The 12,238-nt window shown below is 37.0% G+C and overlaps 1 pseudogene; it reads right to left on the bottom strand.

The window, feature by feature from the left end:
• Positions 1-3,566: 3,566 nt before the first annotated feature.
• On the bottom strand, positions 3,567-4,253 carry LOC115499532 (annotated as a pseudogene).
• Positions 4,254-12,238: the final 7,985 nt, after the last annotated feature.

Below are 12,238 nucleotides of genomic sequence, written 5' to 3'. Positions count from 1 at the left end.
TCCTGTCTGAACCAACTTTGTCATAGCTGTGGAAAAAGTCAAAGGTTTATAGCAATCAGGCAAACATCTGATCAAGAAAAAACATCTTCAAACTAATAGGAAAGTTTTGTGACACTTGTACTCATTCCTTCCCCTTGCAGTCATGACAGTGATTTTGGTGTTGAAGCAGCAGCAGCAGTTCAGTTTCCAGTTCCCTTCCTTGAGCTGGGAACAAAGCAGACCTTTCTTGAAAGTTGTGTGTACCTGTTTTAAACTGGGAGATACAAGGCACATGTCTGTTACATATAACTTGGAAGTTGGGCAGATACATGGTGGGAGCTGCTCTTAATACCTATAAGATTCACAGATGTCTGGGGCAAGAGATTACAAGTGAAAATATATAATAGGCCATTTGAGGTCTGGAGAAGCTGAGGTGAGACTGTTTAAGAAATTAGAACATTCGGAAGCAGCCATGTATACAAAGGAATTTAGAAAGCCACATGCATGCCCAGAAAGACCTAAGAAGACTTTAAGCTTTCACCTTGGGTTGATTCCTAGGTGCAGGACAAATTTAGCTAAGTGCTAAAGGACTACTCTAACATAAGGTCAATTTGCAAAGCCCAAGGGGAGTTCTTGGTATTCAGGGAAATCTTTGTTAAAACATTAGCTAAACATGAGCTAAAGGAATAGAGACTTCAGTTACCACACAGAGCAAAAAGCAGTTTTTGCAAAAATAGATGAAAAGTCTCAAAAAATGGAGTACTACAGTCTTTGACAATCAAAAAACTAAACACCAGACCCTAAAGAATGGGGAGAATCTGAATTCCAGAGTTACCATGTTATAATAGTCAAACAAATAATTTTCAACAACAACAACAAAAAATCACACATAATATGGTGATCCCAGGAGAAGAGAGAGAAATAGAAAGATTATTTTAAGAAATAATGGCTGAAATATCCTCAAATTTGCTGAAAGATACATATCTACAACAAGGTGAACAAACTCCAAGTTGGATAAACTCAAAGAAACTCAACTTGGGACACAGTATAATCAAATTACCAAAAGACAAAGACAAAAAGAATCTTCAGAGCAGCAAGAAAGAAACAATTCATTACTGCTTCATTGATAGTCTCAGCCTATCAATAATGACAGCAGCTAGGAATTCCTGAGGCACTCCCTTGGGCCCATGCTGCTTGTGACACTTCCCAGCTGGAGCCAATGTTGTAGTGGGACCAGCCCTGGCAACTCTTATATGATTATAAGCTGCACCTCAGAAACAACTGTCAGGGAACTTTGAAAAAACAAGGCTTTCTGAAAGGGGAACTCAATGGGTGGAGGAGGCTTAACTCCTTATTTAGTTGTTTAGCCAGTAGTTCTGTCATACTGGGGGCAGTATGTTTATTCAAGATGGATATCTTTGAAATGGATGTCTCCAACAATCAAAGCTTAATATCAGCCTCTTACACTAATCAAAAAAGCTAATGTCAGGCACTTACACTATAATTACTTATAAGGGATCTTCAAGGAAATTATCAGATAATTTCTAATAAGAAACCTTGGAAACCAGAAGACAATAGGATTGTATATTTAAGGTGCTAAAAGAAAAAAAAATGTCCAGCCTGAAATTCTATATCCAGCAAGACATTTACTGAAAAACAAGGCAGAAATTAAGACCCAGATAAACAAAAGCTGAGGGCAGTCATTACTACTACACATGCCCTTTTAGAAATACTAAAGGAAATCCTTCAGGTTGAAATGAAAGAATGCCAGACAATAATTGGAAGCCACATGAAGAAATAAAGATCTTTAGTTAAAGTAAACATGTGGGCAAGTACATACACCAATATTATTGTAATTTTGGTTTTTAACTTTTTTCTACTGATTTTAAGAGACAGATACATAAAAAATAATTATAAGTCTATGTTATTATACACATAATGTATAAAGATGTAATTTCTGATATCAGTAACATAAAGAAGAGGAATGGAGCTATTTGGGAGTAGAATTTTTGTATGCAATTGAAGTTAAGTTGGCATCAATTAAAATTAGATTGCTCCAACTTCAACATATTATATATAACATCTATGGTAACCACAATAAAAATATCTATAAAATATACACAAAATGAAATGAAAATGGGTTCAAAGTGTATCACTACAAAAATCAAGTAAACACAAATGAAGGACGTAATGGAAGATATGAGGAGCAAAAAAGCTGTAAGACTACACAAGGAAATAACAAAATATCACAGGTAAGCCCTTGTTTATCAGTAATTACTTTCAGTATAAATAGATTAAACTCTCAAGTGGGTAGTGATTAGCAGAATGAATTTTAAAATGATCCAGGAATATGCTGCTTACAAATGACATACTTTGGATCTATTTCAACAAAAGTGAAGGGATAGAAAAAGATGTCCTATACCAATAGTAACCAAAAGACAGCTTGGATGCCTACACTATTATCAGATAAAATAGACTTTACATCAGAAACTGTCACAAGAGACAAATGAAGGTGATATTTTATTGATTAAAGAATTTATTCACTGAAATAAATAACAATCACTAATATACATGCACTGAACACCAGACCTCCAAAATTTATGAAAAAATTGACAGAATTGAAAGGGGAAATAGGTAATTCTACAATTACAGTTGGAGACGCCAATACACATAATCAGTAATGAATAGAAAAACCAGTCAAAAGATTAATAAGGAAAAGATTATTTGAACAACCTGCAAACTAATTAAACTTAACAGATGTATAAAGAACACACCACCAAATAACAGCAGAGTATATATTTTTCTCAAGCACATGTGGGTCATTGTCCAGGGCAGATTATATGTTAGAACACAAAACAAATCTTAATAAATTTTAAAAGAATGGGGGGGGCGCCTGGGTAGCTCAGTAGATTAAGTGGCCAACTTCGTCTCAGGTCATGATTTCGTGGTCCATGAGTTCGAGCCCCGCGTCAGGCTCTGTACTGACAGCTCAGAGCCTGGAGCCTGTTTCAGATTCTGTGTCTCCCTCTCTCTGACCCTCCCCCATTCATGTTCTGTCTCTGTCTCAAAAATAAATAAACATTAAAAAAAGAATTTAAAACAATAAAAGACTGAAATTATAAAAAAAAAAACTCTTCTCATCACAAACCTAGAAAAAAAAAACAAAGAAAACTTTAAAATTCACCAATAAATGGAAATTAGACAACACAACACTCTTTAAAAACAAAAAACAAAACAAAAACAAAAAAAACAGAAGACAAGAAACGTCCCAGTCAATATATCAACAGCATCAGGGTAAGCAAGAAAAGGACTTCACAAAGAGACTGACATTTACACTTTTTGACAAAACTGAAATACACTGAATTACAGAGCAAATTCACTAAAACAATAAAGAAAATCTGTCCTTGTGAAGGTTATATTTTTACCCCCCCCAAATTGTTTCAATTTTGATAATTACACCACACACTGGCTAAGAAAATAAAGCATGGTATTTAGCAACAGGACAATCCTAACTACCTTGAGAGACACTGTGCTCACACTCACTGGCAACCACTGAAATCAGCAGGGCCAGGCGCATAGATGGCCACCTATTTCTCTGCATAAGCCACTGCTGTCTCCTTACTGAAGCCCTGGATGGTGAGATCATAGACCACCTCCTCTACTTTTTTCAGATCATACTTGAAGCCATCACAGCAATTCCTCAGGGAGTCGTTTTTCGGGTTGGGAAGGCAGAAGCTAGAATTCAGTTCATTAATGAAAGTGTAGATGTGGAGGATCTGGGAGTAGCCTCCAACAGTCACACTGTTGACAGAGAGCCTTGAAAATTCACTGGCAAGAATTAGAACTCCTGAAAGATGATCTTCTACATCCAGATGAAATCCTTTCTCCCAATATGGCTCAATGCCAAGAACTTCAGTAACCACTTCTGGAGTCATTAGTGTTTCTGATTCCAAATACACAACAAATGTTACCAAGAAGACCAAAAGCTGCAGCACAAACCCCCAGTGCTCATGAAATCCGTAATACTGTTCAGCAGAGAACTTGGTCTCTGAAGACATTAAATGTGTTTTTACTGTACCAAAGTGTTCTCAAGCTTTCAAACACCTCTTTGGAATATCCTGAAAACCAGGACCCTGCTGGACCCCCTGCAGTAGAGTTAAAATCGCTCAAGCTGTTTGTTATAAACTTTGTACAACTTTTCAGATTTCCTCTTAGATGTCCTGCTTGGCAGCCAAAAAGCCCTGCAGCTCCACGAAGATCTCACTCACAGACATGCTGCCAGCTGCACAACAATCAGCCAGTGCACACAAGTGTGACCACCAAAAAGTATTTCAGAGACCACCAGCACATCAGTCACAATACCCAAGGCCACCACCATGTCCACCAGTTCCTATGCTTAAACGACACTCTTAACGAAATAGTGGGTCAAAGAAGAAATCACAGGGAAATTAACAAATACAAAGCAGTGCTGAGTTAAATTTATAGTTGTAGGCTTCTCGGGAAAGTGGAGGAGTAGGAGGATCTTAAACTCACCTCATCCTATGGATACAACTAGATAACACCCACATCAGTGTAAATAACCCAGAGAATAATCCAAAGACTGGCAGAACTGACTCTCCAAAGCCAAATGTAGAAAAGAGGCCACATCAAGGAGGATAGCAAGAGCAGAGATATGGTTGGGAGCTAAATGGACCTGCAGGACTGTCTGAGGGAGGGACACCATGGGCTCAGAAAGGGGAGAGAACAAGACCCTCATTCCCAGCACTCCAGGCATGGGGAATCTGCACACAGAAGATGAATCTCCTAGAATTTGGCTTTGAAAACCAGAAAGGATGAATTTCATGAGTTCCCATAATCAATGGGGCTCAATACCCAGAACTTTAAAAATCTGAGAGAGCCAGAAGAGCGAAAAGAAACTCATTTGTCACCCTTAAAAAGAAAGTGCAAATAACAGCCCACAGAGATACAACAAAGAAGCAGCAGTTTGAAAAATCACTAAGGTATATGAAAGGGAGCAGATTTCAGAGCATGTGCTGGAGGGGCAAAGATCATTGGGAGACTTTTCCAAGAACAAAAGAGCTGGCAGGCACCATTTCCCTCTTCCACCCCCCAGTCTAGGCACACAGACACCTGAAAGAACTAGTTCAGCACCAATATTCACCACCTAAATTTCTAACAACATGCCCCTACCCCGTCTAATATGCCTTGGCTGGAAGCTATCCAAAACAATGCCACAAGCCTGGCAGTGTGCAAACAGCCCCAACAGGGACCAGCACTAATCCAAAGTTAACTCTTGCCCTGGGAGGTTGGAAATGTAATCACACGCATCAGTTCAACTATGCCCCAGGAGTGGCCTGGGGGAAGATATCAGATCTAACTACAGGCCCCACCCACCAATGAAGGCCTCTCAGGGGACCATGCAGGAAAAGCTCTCTGCAGCTTGGTGGTACTATATCTCTGGCAAACACCTGGTTTGACTCAACTCAAGCCAAAAGCAGCCCCAGACTGACCCACTGATGACACAGGACCCAAACCTTGCTGATAACAGGTGAAGAACCATTGCAGATGACTGTACTGAAGGCAAAAGCAGCTCAGCCACAACAGCAGGGTGTGTATAACATACAAAGCACACACCCCTGAAGCACCATGTTCTGATAAACAGGTGACAATGCACTGCAGGGCACAACAGGATCTCTTCTTCATAAGGCCACTACTTTCAAGAGCAGAAGACATAGCTGACTTTCCTAATACATACAAACAGACACAGAATTAGACAAAAGAGGATACAGATGAATATGTCCCAAAATGAGTGAACAGAACAAAATCAAAGCAAGAGACTCAAGCGAAATGGAGATAAGTAATATGCCTGATAGAGAATACAAAAAAAAGAAAAAATGGTCATAAAGATACTCACTGAACTTAAGAATGGAGGACCTGGTGAGAATCTTAACAAAAAGATACAAAACATAAAAAAGAATGAATCAGAAATAAAGAACTCAGCAACAAATTAAAAATATACCACACACAATACATAATAGATTGAAAGAAGCAGATCAGTGATCTGGAGGACAGGGTAATGGAAAGAAAGAAACTGAACAGGTGAGAAAAAAAATAATGAATCAAAATAGACTTACGGAATTCAGCAACACCATCAAATGTAAAAACATTCCCATTATAGGAATCCCAGAAGGAGAAGGCATAAAATTTATTTGAAGAATTAATACCTGAAAACATCTTGAATCTGGGTAGGAAACAGAAATCCAGATCCAAGAGGCACATACAGCCTCAAACAAAATCAACACAAAAGTCCGCAATAAGACACATAGTACTTAAAATGGCAAAAAACAGTGATAAAGAGAGAATTTAAAAAGCAGCAAGAGAAAAGAAAACAGTTACATACAAGGCAAACTCCACAGGGCTATCAACTGAGTTTTCAGCAAAAATTTTTCAGGCCAGAAGGGAATGGCAAGATATATTCAAAATGCTGAAAGGAAAAAAACCTGCAGCCAAGAATACTCTATCCAACAAGGCTACAATTCAGACATACCAGAAAGATAAAGACCAAATAGTAACACAAATCAAAAACCAATAACAGATATGCACTAAACAAAGAGAAAAGAATCCAAGTATATCACTAAATAAAGCCAGCAAACCATGAGAGAAGAGAGCAAGAAAAGAAAGTAACAGAGAAGAACTACAAAATCAACCATAAAACAAGTAAAACAAACAAAAAAACAAGTAAAACAAGTAAAAACAAAAAAAAAGTAAAGAATAGCAATAAGTACATGTCTACCACTAATTACTTTGAATGTAAATGGGCAAAAGTCTCCACTCAAAGGATATAGGGTGACAGAATGGATAAAAGAGCAAGTGCCATCCTTACACTGCCTACAAGAGACACATTTCAAACCTAAAGACACATGCAGATTGAAAATAAAAGGATGGAGAAGTATTTATCATACAAATGGATGTGAAAATGGGTAGCAATACTTGTATTGAACAAAATAACAAAAATTGTAACAAAGAAAGACACTACATAATCATAGAGGGAACACTCCAACAAAAAGATATAACATTTGTAAATATTTATGCACCCCAAATGGAAGACCCAAATACATAAAGAGCTAATAACAAACCTGAAAGAAGTAATTGATAGTAATACCATAAAAGTAGAGGAGTTTAACACCAATTTACATTGATGGATAGTTCAATCAAATAGAAAATAAACAAGGAAACAGTGTTGTTGAATCACACAGATCTAACAGATATATTCAGAACATTCCGCCTTAAAACATCAGAATATACATTCTTTTCAAGGGCACATGGAACATTCTCCAGAATAGATTGCATATTAGTCCACAAACAAGTCTCCACATTAGAAAATATCAAATTATACCATGCATCTTTTTGACAACAATGCTATAAAACTAGAAATCAACTGCAAGAAAAAACCTGGAAAGAGTACAAATAAAGGGAGATTAAATAACATGTTACTAAACAATGAATGGGTCAACAAAGAAATCAAGGGAAAATAAAAAAATAACTTGAGACAAATGGAAATGAAAACACAACAGTCCACAATCTTTGGAATGCAAGAGAAGCGGTACTAAGAGGGAACTTTCTAGCAATACAGGAGTATAAGTAAGAAAAATCTCAAATAAACCACCTAACCTTACACCCAAAGGAGGTAGAAAAAGAACAAATGAAACCCAAAACCAATAGAAGAAAGGAAATAATAAAGATTAGAACAGAAATATGAAAAAGAAACTTAAAAAAAATAGAATTCTGTTCTATTCTATTCTATTCTCCTATTTCTAATGAAATCAGGAGCTGTTTCTTTGAAAAGATCAACAAAATTGAAAAACCTCTAGCCAGATATATCCAAAAGAAAGAGAGAGAGAACTCAAATAAACAAAATCAAAAATAAAAGAGGAGAAATATCAATCACTACCACAGAAATACAAAGGATTAAAAGAACATTTTATGAAAAATTATATGCCAACAAATTGAACAACCTAGAAGAAATGCATAAATTCCTAGAAATGTATAACATTCCAAAGCTGAAGAAGGAAGAAATAGAAAATATGAACAGACCAATTATCACAATGAGATTTAATCAGTAATCAGAAAACTCACAACAAACAAAAGTCCAGGACCAGATGATTTCACAGCTGAATTCTACCAGACATTTAAAGCAAACTTCTCAAACTATTTCAAAAAATAGGAGTGGAAGGAAAGCATTCATTCTATGAAGCCATAATTACCCTTGATACCACAATGAGATAAAGATACTATACACACACAAAAAGAGAGAATTACAGGCCAATATCTCTGATGAACATAGATACAAAAATCGACAACAAAATACTAGCAAACCAAGTCCAACAATACATTTAAAAAATTCATTCACCCCAATCAAGTGGGATTTTTCCCAGGATGCAAGTATGGTTCAATACTTGCAAACCAATCAAAGTGATAACACTATGAAGAGGATAGAGACACAGTGTGGAGAGACTCTACTCTGGAAGAGGGGAATGGGTCTGCGTGGTGCCTGGTCTTTTAGGACTTCAAGTTTTGAATCCCAGCTGCACGCCAAAGAAAAAAACGCAGGAGAGTTGAGGCACAGAGCGAGCTGACTGCAGTCACTATTCTGTGAGGGCTGCCTGAATAGTGTGTGGGGTGTGAGATCCCCTGTCCACGGACAAAAGATTGGGGTGGCACCATTTTTCCCCAACACCACCACGATGGGACTTCAGAGAGCAACACAGCAGGCCCCAGTGAAGGTAGGACCCGCTTACAAAAAACTCGCCCCCTGTGCCTGCAACTGCTTATTCACTAGGGCAAGAATGACTCTGAGCAAACACAGTGGGCCTCTCCTCCAGAAGACCACCACAGCCAGCACCCGCCATGCACCAAAGGCACTTAAAATCAATTGCCTCAAAATGACACCTGCAGTACTAGTGGAAATAGGACCAAGCTTACTTTCCCACCCCCCACCCCCTTATTTTTTTAATTTTTTCTTCTTTTTTCTCTTGGAATCAAGCTCATAGTCTTGTTTTTGTTTTGTTTTGTTTTGTTTTGATTTTCTTTTCTTTTTTGGGGGGGACAGATCAAGCTTCTTTCTTCTTTTGTTTTTCCTTCTTTTTCTTTTTCTTCTTCTTCTTCTTCTTCTTCTTCTTCTTCTTCTTCTTCTTCTTTCTTTTTCTTTGAAATCAGCCTTATAGTTTTTGGGTTCTCTGGTTTTTTTCTTCCCTTTGCTTTCTTCTTTTTTTGGGGGATCAGGGTTTGTTTTAGTGTTCCTTTTTTCCAGGCTTATTTTAACAGACAAATCAAAGCAAACCTAGTTAAATGTCCAAAACCCATTGCAAACAAAGCTGAGCTGTGCAGAGGACTGACCAGTGGAAAGAGCAACCAAAACACATTTTGGCAGAGAAACAGTGTACGTAGCAGAATGCACACAGCATACACCATAAACACTTCCTGAAGTGCCAGGCCCTGCATGGTGGATGGTCCCTTTTTCATATAGCCTAGCTCTCAGGTGCAGAAAACATTACAAGCTTTCAAAACACACACAACAAAAACCCTAGAAACCTAGCCAAAATGAGAAAATGAAGGAATTCTCCCCCAAATGAAAGGTAAAGAAGAAATCACATCCAGGGTGTGGATGCCCAAATCCACAAAACAGATATAAGGAATTTATCTGAACAAGAATTTAGAACAGTCATAAGACTACTAGCTGGGCTTAAAGAAATGTAGAAGACACCAGAGAAACCCTTGCTGGAGTGATCAAAGGCCTAAACTAGTCACACTGAAATAAATAATGCTATAACTGAGATGCAAAACCGACTGGATACAGTCACAATGAGGACTGAAGAAGCAGAGAAGAAAACAGGTAATACTGAAGATAAAATTGTGGAAAATAATCAAGCGGAAAAGAAGTTGGAAAAGAAATTATTAGATCATGAAGGGAGACTTAGAGAACATAGTGATTCCATAAAATGAAACAGTATCCATATCATAGGAGGCCCAGAAGAGGAAGAGCAGGAAAAAGGAGCAGAAAGTTTATTTAAAAAATTATATTTGATAACGTCCTTAATCTGGGGAAGGAAACAGGAATTCAAGTCAAAGAGGCATAGAGAACTCCTCTCAAAATCAACAAAAACAAGTCAACATCATAACATATCATAGTGAAACTTGCAAAATACAAAGATAAAGAGAGAATTTGGAAAGCAGTTAGCGACTAAAAATACTTAACCTAGAAGGGTAGACACATAAGGTTAGCAGCATACCTGTCTACTGAAACTTGGCAGGCCAAAAGGGAATGGCAAGAAATATTCAATGTGCTGGCTGGGGAAAGTATGCAGCCAAGAATTCTTATCCAGCAAGACTGTCATCCAGAATAGAAGGAGAGATAAAGAGTTTCCCAGACAAAAACTAAAGGAATTTATGATCACTAAACCAGCCCTGAAAGAAATTTTAAGGGGAATCTCTGAGTACAGGAAAAAAAAAAAAAAAAAAAAAAGAAGACCAAAGCAGCAAAGACTACAAAGGACCAGAGAACATCACCAGAAATACCAACTCTAAAGGTGACACAATGGGATTAAATTCATATCTTTCAATAATCACTCTGAATTTAAAATGACTAAATGCTTCAATCAAAAGAAATAGGGTATCAGAATGGATAATAAAAAACAAAACCCACCTATATGTGACTCATTTTAGACCTAAAGACAACTACAGAATGAAAGTAAGGGGATGGAAAACCATCTATCATGCTAATGAACATAGAAAGAAAGCTGGAGAACCCATACTTATACCAGACAAACTAGATTTTAAAACAAAGACTGTAACAAGAATGTCATTATATCATAATGAAGGGGTCTATCCATTAAGAAAAGCTAGCAATTATAAATATTTATACCCTTAACTTGATAACACACAAACATATAAATCAATTACTCACAAATGTAAAGAAACTCATTGATAATATTACTATAAAGCTAGGGGACTTTAATACCACACTTATAGTAATAAACAGATCATATAAGCAGAAAACCAATAAGGAAACAATGGCTTTGAATGACACACTGGACCAGATGGACTTAACAGGTATATTCAGAACATTTCACCCTAAAGCAGCAGAATTCACATTTTCCCTAAAGTGCACATGGAATATTCTCCAAAACAGATCACATACTGGGTGACAAATCAGCCCTCGACAGGTACAAAGGATCAAGATCATAGCATGCATATTTTCAGATCACAATGATATGAAATTTGAAATCATCCACAAGAAAAAAATTGGAAAGTCCTCCAATACATGGAGGTTAAAGAACATCTTAGTAAAGAATGAATGGGTTAACCAGGAAATTAAAGAAAAATTTTTTTAAAAATACATGAATGCCAATGAAAATGAAAACACGATGGTCAAACCCTTTGGGATGCAGCAAAGGCAGTCCTAACAGGAAAGTACATTGTTATTCAGGGCTACCTCAAGGAGCAATAAAGGTCCCAAATGCACAACCTAACATCACACCTAAAGGAGCTAGAAAAGATGCAACAAATAAAGCCCAAACTCTGCAGAAGAGGGGAAATAACAAAAATTAAACCAGAAATAAACAATATAGAAAGAAAAAAATAGAATAGATAATGAAATTAAATGCTAGTTCTTTGAAAGAATAAATAAAATTGATAACGCCTCTAGCCAGACTTATCAAAAAGAAACAAGAGAGGACCCAAATAGATGAAATCACAAATTAAAGAGGAGAGATCACAACCAGCACTGCAGAAATACAATTATAAGAGAATATTATGAAAACTTACATGCTGACAAACTGGGAAATCTGGAAGAAATGCATAAATTCCTAAAAACTCACACACTACCAAAAATGAAACAGGAAGAAATAAAAAATTTGAACAGACCCATAACAAGCAAAGCAATTGAATCAGTTATCAAAAATCTCCTGGGCCAAATGGCTTCCCACAGAAAATTCTACCAGACATTTAAAGAAGAGTTAATACCTATTCTTTGCTAACCGATCCAAAAAATAAAAATGGCAGGAAAGCTTCCAAACTCATTCTATGAAGCCAGCATTACCTTGATTCCAAAACTAGACAAACACCCCACTAAAAAGGAGAATTATGGGCCAATATCTCTGATGAAACTGGATGCAAAAATTCTCAGCAAGAGACTAGAAAATCGAATTCAACAGTGCATTAAAAGAATTATTCACCCTGATCAAGTGGGATTCATTCCTGG

This window comes from Lynx canadensis, chromosome D4 (assembly GCF_007474595.2).
Source record: "Lynx canadensis isolate LIC74 chromosome D4, mLynCan4.pri.v2, whole genome shotgun sequence".
NCBI lineage: Eukaryota > Metazoa > Chordata > Mammalia > Carnivora > Felidae > Lynx > Lynx canadensis.
Note: the sequence above shows the minus strand (reverse complement) of the source record. Positions and strands in the feature narration are given on the sequence as shown.